General features: G+C 39.3%; 1 protein-coding gene across 4 annotated transcripts in view; it reads left to right on the top strand.

Moving 5' to 3' along the window:
• The window catches only part of PDS5B (PDS5 cohesin associated factor B), a 101,952-nt gene continuing 87,358 nt past the window's right edge, over positions 1 to 14,594 (top strand). For 3 of the 4 annotated variants that reach the window (XM_036403606.2, XM_036403686.2, XM_036403450.2), the window contains exon 1: positions 1 to 99. The gene's annotated coding sequence lies outside the window, so the exon portion shown is untranslated. Of the gene's footprint in view, positions 100 to 1,491; positions 1,681 to 14,594 lie in introns of those variants that run through there. The other variant, XM_036403526.2, reaches the window with a different exon arrangement.

Raw genomic sequence — 14,594 nt, 5'->3', positions numbered from 1 at the left:
GCTGCGGCGGCGGCGGCGGCAGCGCCTCTCCGAGCCCGGAGCGGCGGCAGCACGGAGCGGACCCGCCTGCGACCAGCGAGGCGAGGCGGCTGCGGCGGGGTAAGGAGCGCGGCACCTCGGCCGCGGATACCCCCACCCCGTCCCCGCTCCATTTTCCCTTCCCGGGGGCTTGAGGGGCGCCCGCCCGGACCGAGCTCCGCGGCCAGCGCTGGAGGAGGACGGGGAGTAGACGGGGAGCGGGAGGGCAGAGCTCCCCCCGGCCCGTGGTGAAGCTCTCCCTTCCCATCCCCCTCGCCCCTCCGCGGGGCTGCTCCCCTCCCCCCTTTTCCGTGGCCGCCGTCAAATACTAAATTTTCCCCCCCTCCCGCCCTGCACCCCGGGCGATGGGGTGACCTTGGCTGGGGTGCGCGGGGGCCCGGGAGTCACCCCCTCGCCCCGGTGGCCCGGCGGGCGGTGTCGCGCCCAGCGCTGGTGGCTCCTCGCGGCGCGAAGTGGCGGGGAGGGGGGGCGGGGAGGCTGCTCGCCCGTGGCTATGAGTGAGTGAGTGAGTGAGTGATCGCGCCTTCCCGGGTGTCCCTTTCCTCCCTGCCCCGGGTGTCCCCTCCCTCGCTGCCTGCCCCGGGCAGCCGGCCCGGTCCCCGCTCCGCGGGGCAGCACAGGGCTCCCGCCGCCCCGCGCCTGCTGCCCGGGCTGAGCGCGGGGACATCCCCGTCCCCTCCCCGACCGCTTCGCTCTCTCCACGCCGCACTTCGCAGCGCTCCTCAGCGGGAAGAGACCGCGGTGTGCTGGGTCCCTACTTGTGTGCGAGCACGGTTCTTTCATGCTGGCTTAGCTTTTTTTTTTTTTTGCCCCCTTCCTTTCCTCCTCTTTCTTTTCCCCTCCTACTTTGCATCAGGCTCTGTTAGAAAGCGCTCGAGAAGGGAGGACGGGAGGGAGCTGGGGGGGGGGGGGGGGCGGGCGGTTGCCGCCGCCTGGTAGATGGAAAACTATGAATTTTACATCTGAATTGCCAGATGGAGAATGGTTAATTTATAGGTTATGTGTTGTTTACGTTGAGAGCCTCCGGTCAGGAATTTAGGTCCGTAACTTCATCCTGCTGCAAATAAATCACTATCTGTTCTTTAAAACAAATCAACAATTAATGACGGTGAACAGTTCTGGAAAATTAAACTGCAGCAGACTAGTTCCTACAGAGCTGGATTTTGTCTTGCAAGCCTTATTCCGACTTTTGTGCTTGCTTGCTGCGCGGTTGCTTTCTGAGAGCTGTGATTATTTAGTTAGGCGTTGTGTTTTCCCATTTAACACAACTGCTGAAGCGTTCTCGTGTTGGTCTTTGTTTTGTGCTTGCCGGGTAGGTGCTTTGGCTGTAATTGATTTCTCTTCGCTGGGGATGGAGTAGAACGGGCGTTGAAAATTTGAGTGGCTTTATAGTTGAAAATGAGTGTCAAATCACGTTTTGGGAAGGGAGTAAGATGACATGCATTCTTTCAGGTTTTACCCTTTCACACTAGTGGAGTTCAGTTTTCGAGTGGTAAAAATTTTGCCTGGTACGTTTTGTATGTAGTACAGATATGCTAGATATTATACTGTGTAAAGTAAGTCCTCAAAAAGAAGCGAAAGAGCTGAATGTATGCCATGCTCAGAGCACCTGAAAGAAGACTGGCAGTGACAGGCCATCAGGTAAGGTGGTTTAGCACAGGTGTGTGTATCGTGTTCATCACAGCCTTTGAAACGGTGCACTGCTGGAGGAAGTAGTTTAGTACTTCGGCACTTGCGTGACATCTTGTGTCTATGTCTGAAGCAAGGTTGAAATTAATTATTGTAGGGTTAGGGTGGGGGGTACGATGTGTCTGGGTGGGGTGTGGTGTTTTGTTTGGGATTTTTTATATAGATACTATAATGGAGTATTTGCCTATGTGTTTATTGCATCCTCTTTACTAGTTAGTATACAGACTGGATAAACCATGGTTCAGTTTTTAACGAAACAACTAGATAAATTAAAATGGAAAAATGATATGTTTAGCACTTGTATGCAACTTCTTTTTTGTCTTGTAAATAATGAATTTAGACTTTATCTAACATGCTTACCTATGGACTGAAGAGTAAGTCACCTAAGTCGTTATTAAGCTGTAATTAACCATATAAAAGCCAACAGTCATTGCTAGCATTTGGAAAAGCACAGTAATGAAATATGGGCATAACCTCAGGCATTATCCATTTTTGTCTGTAGAACAGGAGGTTCTGTTACCTCCTGTAAATTGGGAGAGATGCATTTTCTTTTGGGATATGTTGCTCTCTACCAGGCTTTCAGGTTATGCCTTTTTCCTCTCTTCCTTCAGTCACACAATTTATAGCCTTAGAGAAGAGGGTGTATGTGTATGTATGGGTATGAGTCTTCTGGTTAAGTAAAGGATTTTCATTTAAAAGTGTTTGGTGTTAATGGTTTTTATTTCTTTAAACCTGAATTGGGAGAAGTGATAAGGACTACTTGTTGCACAAAGGAGAATTTTCATGGGAGCAACAAATAAGAAAATGTGAAGCTGAACAGTAAAAGCATGCAAAATTGGTGATGGAGGGAAAATGTGATACTGCAACTCATTATTTTCCCCTATCAGTTTCACTGTAATATCCCTATCCCTTTATATTGCTTGCCCCAAATATTATGCCAAGAAAGAGGAGGGTATGTCTTTCCTACTGCCTTTAGAGAAGTTCCTTTTTAGAATCAAAAAGTAGTTCTGATATGTGGAATATTATCTTACCACTTGTCAGTATCATTCTTCTTTTATCAGATACCTAAAGTAATGGTGTTTTTACTCTTAGCACAAAATGTCAATACTGCAACCTGAAATAATCTTTGGACAGACTAAGAGAATATTGGAGGATTTCAGTCAATTCTGAAACTAGGTGGTAAGGGAAAACTGAGGAAAGTTTTTAAAAGGTGTCTTAGTGTGATAGTGCTTGGTGGTGAAGTATGTTAATTTTCCAGTTCTGTAGACCCTCTGGATGGTCTGAACAGCACTGACAGATCTGGGAAGGAGTCAAGGCTTTTAAAGAATTGTAAAATATATGCTTTTAAAAAAGAGAATATTTTCTTTCCCTTAGAGATTGAACATCTAAAAGTCAAGGCCATGCATGTATGTTGATTACATACCTCTTGCTTTTCCATTGGTAGCCCCTTCAGTTGAATGTAGTCCTGTAGAAAAGCTGAGGTGTTTTTTAATCTGCTTTGCTCTGTTACTAAGAACAGAACTTAATAGAGTTCTGTAAAGTAAAAATGAGAAAAAATTATGAAAAGTGAAGCGTATGAATGAAAATTAACTTTGTTGTTTTAGGAAGTTAGTGGTTTGTTTCAAAACCTCTTTGGAACATTAAGGATTCCACAATAAAAAAAGCTGTTTATGTGAATATTTGCTGTAACAAGTCCAACTTGAAAGAATTCAATGAAATACAAGTAATATATTCATTTCTGAGAATCCAGATGTTAACACCTCCATTCTTTTTAAAGGTTGTTACTGTCTCAGTGTATACTGCTTTTCAACCTTTTCTAAAGTGTGAAGAAGTCCCTGAAGTAGGTTCTGAGGATTAAGACCTCTATTACTTTGTCCCTGTCTGTGGAATTTACTCTTTTGCATCCAACCCCAAGCACTGGAAAAACATTCTGCTCGTTTAATACTGCCTGATCTTTGGTTCTATTTTTTCAGCTCACAACAACTTGGGTATTAATATGCTTCAAGAAATAATAATAAAAAAGTGCCATACCTCATTGGGAACAGATGGGGATGTTTGTACTAATCATCTTGTGTCTGTCACCATTTATACAGGAGTACCGTAACCAGGGATCAGGACCCCATCTGGGGTTTTCTAATTCAGACCCTGTTCTTTAAAGATAGTTCCAGACAATACTAACTGTGTGTACTTTTCTCTGACTTAATTAGGAATCCTGGTAAATGTTTCTGCTGTTGAAATGAGATGCTTTGCTTTCATGCTTTTTAATGGACAAAAAAAGACATGAAGTTAGAAGTCAAAAATGTTATTGTCTTAATTGCTTCCAGTGTAGTAACCTAAACTACAAATTTATAGAATATTGAATGGCCTGGGTTGAAAGGGACCTTGAAGATTATATAGTTTCAACTGCCCTGCCATGGACAGGGAACTTTCCACTAGACCAGATTGCTCAGGGCCCTGTCCTTAAACTCTTCTGGGGATGGGCATCCACAAACTCTGTGGGAAGTCTTTTATACTGTCTCTCTACCCTCAGAGTAGACTTTTCCTTAATATCTAATCTAAACCTACTCTCAGTTTGGAGCCAATCCCTTCTGTCCTGTCACTACATGCTCTTGTGAAAAGTCCATCCATCTTTCTTGTAGGCTCCCTTCATGCACTGGAAGGTCACAATTAGGTCAGCCTGAAGTCTTCTCTTCTTCAGGTTGAACAATCTCAATTCTCTCAACCTCTCCTCATAGGAGAGGTGGTCCATACCTGTAATCAACTTTCTGGCCCTCCTCTGGATTTGCTGCCTGATGTCCTTCCTGTGCTTGGGGACAGGAGTCTGTAGCTCTTTTAAAGAGTATTTGATTCATGTAAAATGTGATAACTTAGGAAGTGACTTTGAGAAAGTGAGTTCTTCTGCCAAAGCAGTCTTTGGTTGTCTCTGAGACATCCCAATAGATCCACACTGTAGCTTGCTTCAGTGTCAAAACCCTTCATTCTGAAAGTCTTAGAAAGAAAGGGAACCAATAAAAAACTACTGAAAGGAAAAAAACAACCAGCCAAAAACCTAAGTTACTCACAGTAAGTAGAAACATACTGCTTGTGAGGAAGTCCTGAAAAAAATGAAAATCAAAACTTCATGTATGTAATCTTTGGGCCACCTTGAGTTTGACTGTTCACTTCTGTTATTACTGCTTTGTTACTTAGATGTACATTCCAATGAAGGCAATCAGATTTCTACGAAATCTTTGTCACCACATATGTTAGGTTTTTTTTTTAAACAAAAAATACTTGAATTGTTGCAGAGGACGCTTCGTGGAAACTTGTAATTACATTTAGGGGGTTTTTTTTTGTTAGTTTTTCTGCATCTGCCTATGTCAAATTTCAAGGACTTTTCTTGGGGGAAATGTACAGAAATGCTAGGCAGCTTGCCATTAGGTGTGACATTTTCTCTGATAATTTTCTTGATTTTGTTACTTGGCAGCTCAGGATGTAGCATTATGTGTAGTTTCTGAACACAGAAACAAAGCGTATGGAAGTAACTGTAGCTTTTTGTGTCATCACTTTGTGAAAACTTTTGTGAGGGACTATGTATGTGGACAGTCCAAGTGCCACCCAGTGCTTTTCAAAAATCTAAGTGAGACAAATTCACTTAATGCATGGTACAAAATAAAGTCTACATTTGCTATTCTTCCTTTGAGTATGAACTGGTCAGAATAAGGCTGTAACTTTTGCTTTCCTGGGTTTTCAAAATGGAAGAAAGAATAAATAAGCCAATGATAAACTCTTCAAAAGAGTTGTGAGGAAGTTTTTCAGAGGGACAAAAAACAGGAGATGCATTTTGTCTTCCATTTGCCCAGCGTGGATCATGCAGTTTGTAATTCCTTCAGTTACAGAAATGCTTTCAAGAACTAAGAAAAAAGGTTTTGATGCATGTACAATTTTGGGGAATAAATATTCTGCACTTTTTAAAAATGACTGGCTGATCTGTACTTTGAGAATGTGAAATACTTTAAAAGTTTTCCACAAAGTTACAAATGTTGCCTGTAGTAAGTTCTCCATTAGTTTGTCCATACTGTATAAATATGACATACATATAAAAGCACATTTAAAGTAACTTTTTATTTTGTAATGGGCCATTGCCCCCTGAAGCTTCTGTATTACATACAAAAAAGCTTTAAAACAATATTAAAATTGCAAATTCTTTTTTAAAATGGTAAACAGTTTAAATTAATTTTTGTCCTTCTAAGTATATGTTATGGTAGTCTTCAGTTATAATGTGGGGTATTTTCAAACCACTGTATTTAAGAATTAGAACTACATATCAAAGTCAGAGCACATATTTTCCAAAAGCTCAAAAATGTAAAATGAATTGACAGGGGACTGTGGGAAGGGAGAAGCATATCTAGTAATTTGAATGATTGAATGTCACTTTGGGATACTGGAATTCATTCCTTCTGTCAGTTTCTTGTGATCCCAGGCAAGTCTGTTTAAACCAAACTTCCCACAAGAGCTTATTAGTAGTGCATTGATTTCCTGGGAGACAGGCTCTAGACCCGGACTACTTCTGCTTGGCTCAACAGATGCTTTAGTTTTAGATGCAGCACTGGATAAATTGGCATACTTTTAAAAGTTGTGTCCTAAATTCCTGTATGGGCAAAATTGGTTGCTAGTTCTTAAACTTGAGTCTGTATCTTGGGTTAGTAATCTATGAAACGAGACAAATACTTATTTTTATGAAAAATCAGTTAAAGTGTTGCAAAATCAAGTTAATTTTTATGGCATGCTAACATATTATATCCGTGAACCCTTACAAAAGCCCAGTAAGAAATTAAGTCTCTTCAGAGTGTGGCTTAAATAGAATGTAATAAGGGACACACATAACATTATAAGGAGAAAAGTTGAATAGCTTCTTTGCTTTGAATGAAAAAGAAATCCTGTGGTGTGGAAAAAAGTAGTGAAGGATCAGGTATATCAGCTCCTTTGTGTGTATTCTTTTTAATGTTGTATAAGAAACTTTATTTTCTGTTTCTTAACACTTTATAAATGATTTTACAACTATTTCTGTATTTTCATTCCTGTTTAATTGAATGTAGTAAACAAATTCACTGTATGGATGTGCTTCTGTCAGTCTTTAGGTTGTAGCCTTTAGCTTTGTATCTATGACTAATTGATGGAATGCTATTAGTAGCAATGAGTTTTTCTCTTTTAGCAGCTTTATGTGAGGTGAGATATGAGAGCTTTTCAGTGGATTCTTGCAAGTATTTGTTTTTGGTAGAAGGGCAGTGTAACCTGGTGTTTGCACACTGTATGCTCTGGAAAGGACTGAGATCTACTGGGGCTGCATTCCCCTCCTGCCAGCTGCAGCTGATCTTTCTACTCTGATCTCTCTTTAGGCACTTCCCTGCCTAGTTTGTCCTCAGACCTCTTGGGCTTCCAATCCTACACTGTTCAATGTACTCCCTCTCTCACCTTCTTCAACATGTCATAGGCTTTACAGGATCATAGAATAGAAAAGGTTGGAAGGGACCACTGGAGGTCACCTTGTCCAGCCCCCTGGCTCCAACAGTGTCCCTGAGAGCACATTACTTGGGACTTTGTCCTGATGGCTTTTGAATGTCTCTGGGGAAGGAGACTTCACATCTTGTCTAGGGAGCCTGTTTCAGTGCTCAGTCATCCCTATGGAAAAGGAGTTCTTCATCTTCAGATGGAACTTTGTGCATCAGTTTCTGCCCATTGCCTCGTCCTATTGCTCAGCACCACAACAAAGAGCCTGGCTCCATCCTGTTGATGCCCTCCCTTCAGGTGTTTATGTACATTGTGCATTTTAGGAACCTCAAGGCTAATACGGTATGTCAGTTGTGATGTATGGGGATGGGGTTTTGTTTGTTTGGGAGTTTTTGTGTGTTTTGTTTCTATTTTTTCCCCTTTTTCTTCCCTTTCTCATTAACTTTGCTTCTTAGTTGAATGCCTTTCCTGTAACCCCTAAACTTCCTAGTCCCTTTGTCTGATAGAGTCTGTTGGTCTCTCTTAGTAGAAGTGTGTCCAAACCTCAGCTGTTTCTCTGGTAAGCTGTGCTTTTTGTCTTAATTAAGACAGACTGCTCTTGAACTGAGAATCTGGCTGAGGTGTGAACAAATCCAGCTTTCTGTGTTAAAGAAACAGCAACATCTGGCTGTAAGCAGACAGGTGGATTAGAGATGGATTCAGCTGTCAGCAGGATTTACCAGATGTGTTTGTTAGTCTGGTTTGGCTATGTGAACCTTCTAACTTCAGGGGAATAAGGAGAGAGCAATGAGCAGTTCTTGTGTGTGCATGAAAAGTTCTTGTACCTTTAAGTAATAGGTAGAAACTCTCTGAACTGTTGTATCATGACTGTATGCTTACAGTCATAGTGCAAGCAGCTATATCTCTTTATTAATAATTTAAAACTTCCCCCTTTTACTTGAAAACCTTGTTCTTTTAAAATGAATAAGCATTTGTTTCCTATAGGTGTTACTTGTGTCCTAGTGGTTGCTATTTATGGAACACAATTCAGTGGGGAGTGTATATAATTTTTCATCATTGTTTTTGATTTGATTTTTTGTTAATGCTCTCCTGGGTAGAAGGAGAGGTCTTCTTGGGGAGTGGATTACAGGGTACTGTGAGGCAGTGATCCAGTCTGTAAAATGTGGTCCATGTCCTTACTGCACATCAGCACAGATCTAAGCCTGACAGAAGCACGGCCCACACAGTGGTGCACGCCACGAGTTTGTCTGTCATTGTGCAGCAAATGTAGAACTGCAGAAATTCTCAAGCTGGAAGGAACTCATAAGGGTCATTAAGTCCAACTCCCTGCTCCACACAGGACTCCCTAAAACTAAATCATATAATTAAGAGTGTTGTCCAGACACTTCTTGAACTCTGATAGGGGTGACTGTTCACCTGTCAGTGAAGAACCTTTTCCTAAAGTCTATCTGAACCTCCTCTGATGCAGCTTCATTTCATCTCCTTGTGTCCTACTGTGAGTGATGACCTGCAACTGAAGAATAACTAAATATTAAACAGAAAACAAGCCAGAGTTTGTAAGTCTACTATCAAGAAAGTTGACATAGCTGTACATATGTTCCTGTTTATATAAAAAACAGGACTAAAATGTACTAGTGTATTTAAATTTCTGAAAGTGGGATACAAAGAAGATAGAGACTCCACTCAGTGGTGCCCAGTAATAGATCCAGAGGCAACTGGAACACAAGAGGTTCATTCTGAATGCTTTCACCATGACAGTGGTGAAGAACCAGCACAGGTTGCTCTGGACATTTGCAGGGTCACCATCCTGGGAGATCTTCAAAAGCTGTCTGCATGCACTCCTTGGCAAACTGGTTTTAGGTAACCCTTTTTCAGCAGGGAGATTCAACCAGGTCATCTCCAGAGTTTCAGCCATTCTGTGAACACTCAACCCTATTCAACCCCATAGGGCTAAATAATTGTAAGGGATGAATAATTGTATTAGAAAAAGTTACAGGAGTCAATGTATTATTGGCAGAGAAGTTACATGTTGGTTGAGTTTTGAGGTAGGTGTCAAAGGTAAGTTAAGACTTAAGTTTTAAAAGAATCTTCAGCTTTTTTTTTTAGTGATCTTTTTGATACATCCATATATGACAGTAGGCAACTAGGTTGCGAAACTGTTGCTGGTCCTGGTGGTCTTATAATGAACTTCATTCACCTGATTGTAATATGTCTTCATTTAATTTGTACTTTGTGATCAGTTATGGGTTCTTTCTCTGTCTTTGGGGACACAGTTCTTTTTTTCAGTCTGTTTTTCTGTCACAGTTTTGCAAAAAGCAAAATGTTTTAGCTGGGAAGAAAAGCTGATCTGATAGAAGCCATCTGGGTAGACAACTTCTATTTGTAAAATACCCAGATGAATGTGGTTTTGGTACTAAGATTGCTATATGCAGTTATAATATAATGTCTGTTTATAATTCATGTTGATTAGGAGTGGATGCACTGTTGTATAGAACAATATCGAACTTTGCAGTTGAATACCCATGCTTTTTTTAGGTCTTACAGTTCAATCCATCCCACTAGCATTCTTTGTGTGATCTTTAGTAATTCTGTATCAAATAATTTGCAGTGGGATGTAAAGCATATAATTTTGTATTTTTTTTAACATTATATGCAAAGTTAGGAATGGAAGTGCATCTCGTTTAGGTATAGAAATTCTGACTTGTTACAAAAGCAACTTTGTCTTGGTTGACCATTGTGAAGTTTTACATAATGTCATTTTGCTTCTGTGATAGCTTACTAGTATTTTTTAAAATTTCATTTCAGTTGCTTATTTTATTTTTGGTATTTTGTTTTGGTTTTTTAATATTCTTAGTGTTGGGGGTTTTTTCCTTGGGGGCTGCATTTGTTTAATTTTAATTTTTACCAAAAAACCCCAAAACAAAAAACAACAGAGTTTCATGGTATGACTCAATAAGACACTTTTAGCCAAATAAATGGTACACTAAAATAATACCAAGTTTGTTTCCTCCCAAGGGGTAACACAGAGGTTAAACTTGATTTGTGCCTGATGTAGTTGTCTTCTGCTTCCTGTTACGTTCTCCTTATTTTCCTCATGGCTTCCATGCCATTCTTGCATGTTTTTTTTTTCTCTGCTTGTGTGAGTACTACAGCTGTTAATCATTTGAAATTATGTATTGCAAGGTATCTGAGATTTCTATGACTGTTTTTTGAAAATAGTTAATGTAAAGAAAAATAGTAATTCCTGCCTCTTTTCCCCCATTCTTTTCTAGCAGCTGGAGGAAGGAAACAAATAATTCCTGCTTACTAAATCTTAAAGTAACTTCCCTGGTAAAAGACAGCTGTGTCAATATTATGACCATAAGCCATTACATCCATAATATTCTGGAATTTTGATACATAGGCTGGTTGTCAGTTCTTCTCTTCTTTTAGAGTATCAGCCTAAGAACTTCTAGTGTTTCTGGTGATTCTGGAAAAAGAATGCTTTGTGGAGTTCATGGTCTGCTTTTCAAACATACCATATGAAAGCAAGGGGCTAATCTCTGCATATTGATCAAGTTGTATTGTATTTTATTTGGATATTTTGTTTCAGATATTGACAAGAAAGTAATTCTTAAATTTTAATATAAAAACTAGAAGTCTGCTTCTTGTGATCAGTTTTTCTTCATTAAGCTATTTATCTTTGACCTTTTGTCTTATGTGATTCATTTTCTTTGGATGGGATCTCCTGGTATTTGTGTGATTTATGGTGATTTCTGCCTCTTCTACTCACCCTCCTGGCAGTCTCTTGTCTCCTCTGTGCACGTGCTGCACATGTAATAGACTTCATGGGTGCTTCTCCTAGTTTCTGCTATCTGGATGATAGGTGCTGGTGGCTGCACATAGTATTCCAAGCTAGTTCTTGCCAGTACCTTAAGATGGGTGTTAGCTGATAGAGTTTTGGGTTTGTGGGCATTGGTTTGTTTGTTTGTTTCACACGATGGGTCGGGTTGGAAGGGACCTGGTCCAAGCTCTCTGATCACAAGCAGGGTTGCCCTAGATCACATTGCACAGGATTGTGTGCTTGAGTATCTTCACTGAGGAGAGGAGGTTCTTGAAGCACCTTGTCCTAGAATTAATGCTGAGTAGAAAAATCACCATGAGACTATAACCTAGGCATTGGCCCCTCTTTAGACTCCTGTTGTTTTCCCCTTACAGCTGACTTTTTTTTCAGAGTTAGTTTGTATATTCTTGTTTAGATGTTCATATGCAGTCTTTATATTTGCAAACATTTCTGTTGCTCTAAACTGTCAATGTTTTACTGAATGACAATATCATCCATCTCTGCATCCATCTGTCTATGATTTCCAATTTAATGCTTCTATAATAAATGATATCTGGTGCAAGGAAAGTGTGGATTGTTTTATCACAGATGAACCAAACATAAATTATCCCAGGGTAATATGATAAACCTGGAAGTTATGCATTTATCCCTGTTTCTGAAATTCTGACTTCAGTGTGAAGATTTTTTCTTAAACTCTCAAAATATTACTGATATCAAACTAGTGCACCTTTTGTGGTAGTTTTATTACCCTTTTCTTTTTTGCTCTGCATTAGTAATGGGAGTGCTGCTTTTATTTCCTTGCAATGTACCTTAATTTTTAAAGTTAATTTAAATTGTTTAAATTGAAGGGTATTGCACCTTAATTTTTAAATACCTTTAAAAAACTTTGTGGTCCACAGAGGTTCATGAATTCTTGGATGGCACCCATGTGATTGCTTTGATTTGAAAATGTCGAGTTTGTAAGTGTAGACACAGTAACTTCTTATTAAAGATACCTGTTACCAGTTGTCACAGGAAAGTTTAACTGTCATTTCTCTGAAAATGGGTATTCAGCTGATTTTATAGGATACTCCAGTATCCTATATAGGATGCTTCAGTAACTTCTTTCTTTACAGTCATTACTATACAGCAGTACTTCCTTTTTGATTCTAGCTGCTGAAGTGCAATTTTTTTTGTTAAGCTTATTTACAGTGGATATCTCAGTTTGGCTTCAATTTTATCTTTATTTTTGTATTTCCTGGTCTCTGTGGTAGAGCTGTCCTGTTTTGAGGGCTCTAATTACTACTTGCAACTTCACTAAGTGGTTGTTGGAGCTCACTTACTAGTATAAAAATGTTTCTTGCACCCCAGTCGTGGGTACAAAAGCTTAAAGCTTAATTTTGTTCCTTTGGCATGGACATTGTCTGTGACCCCCCCCCATCTGAGTTATGTACACCACCAAATCACTTCTGTTTGAACACTCTGAGGACTGCTCATAGTTTGTCTCTTCTTAAGATTTTGTGTAGTATGCTTGAATAATGTGACCACCTAAGGAATGTTTTCCCTAGTACTTGGCTAACTGACAAATATATTGCAGATGTCTATTTTATTAAAATCATATTTAGTCAGCCTACACTCTTCTTTCTCTGTCAGATTCTTTTACTATTGCCTTCCAGTTTTTATCTTTGTAATTTCTTTTCCAGAAATAAACCATTTTAATTCTTACAGTCCCTTTTACTTAGTCTTGAGCAGAAACGTGAAAGCAGAGATCTCACAATAATAAGTCAGTTTTATTTTTCTTTAGGTTGTTGAATGGTTTAATGGTGAATTCTTTTATGTAGTTTCTGCTAATTTTTTTTTAAATCTGAGTGTGTTTCAGTGAAAATGCTGTTTCATAAATGGCATAAAAAGGGGCAGTTTTATTAAAAGACAAAGTGACAACAGTAACATCTGGAAAGATGCTGAAACCTAAAGTTGGGTCGCTAACATTTTGTGGAAGCTGCAAGTGTCTGCAACACCACTGGAGAGAGCTGTGTGCTGAGATAAGTTGGTACTGAATACTTTCTACTTGCTAAATCTTTGGGAGGCTTTCTTTAATAAAGTTTGAAAAAAAAACTTAGCAGTGAAAGTGAGGACTTGCCTGGCATCATTCACTAACTGATTGCAACTCTGTTAAGTTGCTTGAGGCCCTTTAGTGCACATGTGCTGATTTTGGTATCACGTGTTAATCTTCCTTGTTCTTTTCTGAATCCTCTAAATCCACTCTATGTTGTGATGATGTTTCTTCTTGCACAGTTACCACCTGCACATCTTTTAATTTTCCAAAGTTAATATGTTAATAAAGAAACAATGCACTTTGCTGCATTTTCTGGTGTAAATTTGAAAAAAGTATTTCCTAATTTAAACAGGTTATTACTTATATATGACTGTCAGAGGACTGCCATTAATGGCATTCTGTAGTGAAACCCAGTACTTTTTATGTCATTTGTTGGACTGAAAGTTACTTTTACCTTATAATTTGGGTCTTCATTCCAGAAGACATTTAATTAGTGGCTTCTGTAAATTCTTCCTGTAACAGTCCTGTAACAGTCCTTACTGTGCTGCCTTACAGAAATGGGAAGCTAGTATTTTATTGATATGGATAATACCAGTATCTTGATTTAATGATAGTTAAGTAAACAGTGTAACATGATACATTTCTAAAAGTGAATGGAAAGTATTAGTCTAGGCATTATACCTGAATCAGTATGAAGAATAACCTGGATTTACGTAAGCACTTTTGGTCCAACACACTAAAGTCTTCTATTTTATTCAACAGCAAAAAAATTAATTTCAGCTTGCCAAATTTCAGCTTGCAGTGGCTTTTTATGGCCAAGTTATAACTCCCTAGCAGTAGATACATTATGGAAATAGGTTTAGTTTAGTGGCAGTTGGATAATGCAAGTCTCTTAACACCAAAGTCACTTCTCACCTTGATCAATTGTTGTCAATCAGCTGTATGCCAGCAGGAATTTACCAGGGTATAGAGAATTTCTGTAAATGACTTAAATTGTTATGTTATTTGTGTTTTACTAATAATACTAATGAAGTAGAAAGATGGCTGCCTCTTCCACTTCTGTAAGTTGCTGAGTAATCTCTTAATGATATCTTGTTGCATCTTTTGTGGAAACTACATCTTGACAAATTTTTTCATATGTCCTGTGTTGTTGAAACAAAGTGATCTTCAAGCATTTGTCATGGTTTACATTAATTCATACAAGGATGCTACCCACTGAGGCTGCAGAGATAAAAAATGCATAAAAATAATAACAGGAAATTACAAACTGTATTGAAAAAGGAATAGAGCTTTGGAGTGAAATTTGTAGTGTAATTTATGAGATGGAAAAGATTTTGCTTCCTTGTAATGTCCCATGAGACAATTTAGGAAAATGTTTTTGTCTTCTAAACTGTTTTTGGATTGTTGATGGAATGGCCTGTGACAGTGAGAGGCCACTGGTCATCCTGCTTGGTTGTGGAGAAAGTGTTGATGAATATTTGCCACTTCTTTTTTTGGCTACATTTTCTTGTTGGGATG

Source organism: Molothrus ater, chromosome 2 (genome assembly GCF_012460135.2).
Source record: "Molothrus ater isolate BHLD 08-10-18 breed brown headed cowbird chromosome 2, BPBGC_Mater_1.1, whole genome shotgun sequence".
Lineage (NCBI taxonomy): Eukaryota > Metazoa > Chordata > Aves > Passeriformes > Icteridae > Molothrus > Molothrus ater.
The sequence above is the reverse complement of the archived record's forward strand: the minus strand, read 5'-3'. Positions and strand labels throughout refer to the sequence as shown.